We start from the raw sequence: 3,764 nt of genomic DNA on the forward strand, positions 1-3,764 counted from the left end.
GATTTCCAAAAACCTTTAATTTTACTCTATGATTACCAGACGCATTCGTACAAACAAGTTACAAATAAATACAAGTTTCCTGTATTTTTGCATGGAAAAATTTGGCTTTTACCTTGAGCATATCAGTCGTCATAGGTAAGTACTCTGCTCGTTGTTTTTCAAACCATTTCAAGAATGCTCTTTCCATTTTTGGAAGTTCTGATGGTTTAAACGTTTTCCCCTTTCCAGGACCAGAATCAACATGCGACACGAACTTCTTTATGATGGCTTCTTTTTTATTAATACGAGCTATTGTTCATCTATGCACTTGAAAACGTTTGGCAAAGGAACTGACTTTTTTGAAAATTTAATTTTTTATTTTATTGTTAGCAACGTAAATTTTTTCCTTACCATTATGAAACCGCACTACACAAAACGTCAGTTAAAACTGATTTAAACCTCCCGAAACGCACACGCGTAAGAGTTACAAATGTATTCGAAATAAGGAACCGTTACAAAAATCAACAAGGTTTTGTCGCAGGTATAGAGGTCAAATTTTTTGGATGTCGCAAGTACTGAGTACATATATAGTAATGTAAAATATTTTTATCGATATGTGCAAGAATCGAGGTACCACTGTATATACTTATGTTTATATGTAAATAAGCAATTAAATATGAGTTTTAGTATGTGTGTTTGTAAAAAATATATATTTGGACCAGGTAGATATGCATATACATATGTATGTGTGTAAGTCTGTTGGGTTATTCTTGCTTTTTATGTTATAATTTTAATTTTTGCCTTCGCTTACTAATTTTAAGCAATCCTGCTTATTACTTGACTAAGTATAAGTGGTACTGCCGGATACTGGTACGAGTGAATACTTGAATTTTTATTTTATTGGAGCGTTAATTGTGTTTAGACTACACGAAGGTAAGCATACTTATGTAGGCATTCAATTTATATTTATTAAATGATTATAAATATATATATATCTACATATGAACATATGGGCCATTCCATCAATTGGCGACATGGTTTTGTACCCGTGGTTCTCCAATTTTGACGAAACTTTAGAATATCATAATATAGACCAAAATAAGAATATCTGTAAACTTTTTAGTGGTCAAAGTTGCTCCATTGTTTTTTGGCGCGCAATTCAAATTGAGATCAAACAAAAAAATGACAATTTCTTTTATCTTTTAACGACCTCAAAATTGAGTGAAAAAAATTTTGCAGTTATCCAATTTTATGTAAAAAAATCTCAGCTTTCTGATAAAAATATTTTCAAAATCCAAAAAAAATTTCAAAATCCAAAAAAAACATGTTTTTCTAAAAATCCCGTTTTTTGTGCTTTTCCCCCAATTTTTTTTCAAAATTGACTTTTTCATTCGATTTCTTGTTCAATTTTACATAAGAATCAGTGTTCAAAAATATGGGACTCTGATCCCATGAACAGCAAAAAAAATTCAAAGTTGTCGCTCAAAATCCGAAAAAAACAACTTTTTTCCAAAAATCCCATTTTTTGTGCTTTTCCACCAACTTTTTTTCAAAATTGACTTTCCCATTCGATCCCTCGTTAAATTTTAGATAAGAATCAGTATTCAAAAGTATGGGACTCTGATCCCATGAACAGCAAAAAAACTTGTTGCTATACGGCGCATATTTTTATGAATGAAGACACTGATTTTTTCATTAGTTCAAGTCTAAGAATACAATTTACATGTTTACCTCCTTCACACAACCTTCTAAGTTTATATCAGATAAAACTGTAATTTAATCATACATATGTATTTGCATATATTAAATTATAAAAAACATAACACGCTCACACGGTACTCCGTATGGTATATGTTTCGCAGGGTGTAGGTATGTAGCATATGTTGCTTAATGCCCTAATGTCTTCTGCGTTTTGTTTTTCTTCCTATGCTGCAGCTGGCTACTTCCTTGTGCTGTTGTTTTGTTTGTACTTGTATATATGTATATATTTATTTTACTGATCGCGTCCGTTTGTTTCCTTTTTTTTGCGCAGGAGTTATGGTTTTTTTTGTGCTTGTAAAGTTTATGTTTTTGTCAAGGCAGGTTTTTGATTTATGCTTACTTACATATAAATTAACGACCTATTGATTACAAAGTCGAAAAAAAAATACATTTTATGGCCAAAACGACCTTTATTGGTTGAATCCAACATAACAACTAACTAATTTACAATTAAACATATTCTTAATATTGCTTAAATCTACTTGCGTCAGCACTTTTGGTTAACGTTCGCTTATGCAGCGCATGGCGAAACTGTGGTGTTTCGGATGTTGTGAACTCTTTAGGGTCACTCGCGTTTATGTTTACGTTATAACTTGACCGTTCTACCAGTTTGCTTTTGAAAAGTTCCCTTAGAACTAATGCGATGACTATTACCGCTACGAATATCAGACTGATGATTGAAAGAGATAAATTCGTGATTAAAGCTGTTCTGTAATGTATATTTTTGTTCGTCAATGCTAACTGTAGAATTGTGATATTGTACTGCATACGATCCAGTAAGATTTATCTTTTGGTTGTCGATCCCTATTGTGCCATTGTACTGATTTAGTAGTATGATGCCAGGTGAGATATTCTCTACTGATGGGATGTGCTGATTGTTTATTATGTTCCTTACATTTATTCTTAACGCCAAAAACTTTGTTATTATTACAAGTAACTATACCCTCATAGGCGATTTTATTAATATTTTTCCTTATTTTTATTGGTTTTATCAAAATTGAGTCGCAAATATCCTCATTTGTTACGGGTATTCCGACTATACAAAGTAACATTGTATTGTTTGAGGCGACTTTTATATTTGCTAGTTCTAGTGAGTCTTCCATATTATTTAATGTAAAATTATTATTTTCAAAATCCAGAAATCAAATCTAAGTACATCATTTGACAAAATATATGAATTTAGGATGTCGGCCTTTGCCCAATGCATTGCGTAATCTATATTAATTATTTCCTCTTTAATAACTTTTAATTTATATTTTATTTCAAGAGCCAAGTGGTGTTGTATTTCTTCGTTCGTTTGTAAAGTTTTTATTATTTTATTTGATATTGTGGTGATATTGTTAATTCTGTCAAAAATTACTTTGTTAATTATTACTTGTTTATTGTTATTTTCTATTATATTGTTAAGTTGATTTTCTAGAATTACTAGGTCGTCGTGGTCGGGATTTCCAGCGATCCATTTCCAGACTGTCCCTCGTGCATCTATTGATTTTTAAAATCTCCTTGGTTTAAGTAGGTTAAATGGTACAACAGCTAATCTGGGGGGTGAGAAATTCCAAGTCAGGGTGATGGTACTAGGTCAGTATAGTAAAAACCTCAAAGGGTTTGGCGTTCGTATGTGTCAGTTTTTTTTTATGACCTTTTAAATTTTTTCTTATGTTATAGTCAACGAAAATTGGGTACCAAATATAGTGTGTAAAAGTTGCTACAACCGTCTAATGGATTGGAAAAATAGATAATAGTGGTTCGCGAGTTATGTTAAACTACGTTTTTGCCAAAATGTTACAACTAAGCGAAAAAACATCAAGATAAGGAAAAAATTTAAAAGGTCATAAAAAAAAACTGACACATACGAACGCCAAACCCTTTGAGGGTTTTACTATACTGACCTAGTACCATCACCCTGACTTGGAATTTCTCACCCCCCAGACAGTAATCCCAAAAATGTTCCACAGTGTTATTTGGAAGTCTGCGTACACCAGATTTACGAAAAATCTGTAAGAAGAAGAAAAAGGAAAAAAAGA

Source organism: Bactrocera neohumeralis, unplaced genomic scaffold (genome assembly GCF_024586455.1).
Source record: "Bactrocera neohumeralis isolate Rockhampton unplaced genomic scaffold, APGP_CSIRO_Bneo_wtdbg2-racon-allhic-juicebox.fasta_v2 cluster09, whole genome shotgun sequence".
In the NCBI taxonomy this organism is placed as follows: domain Eukaryota; kingdom Metazoa; phylum Arthropoda; class Insecta; order Diptera; family Tephritidae; genus Bactrocera; species Bactrocera neohumeralis.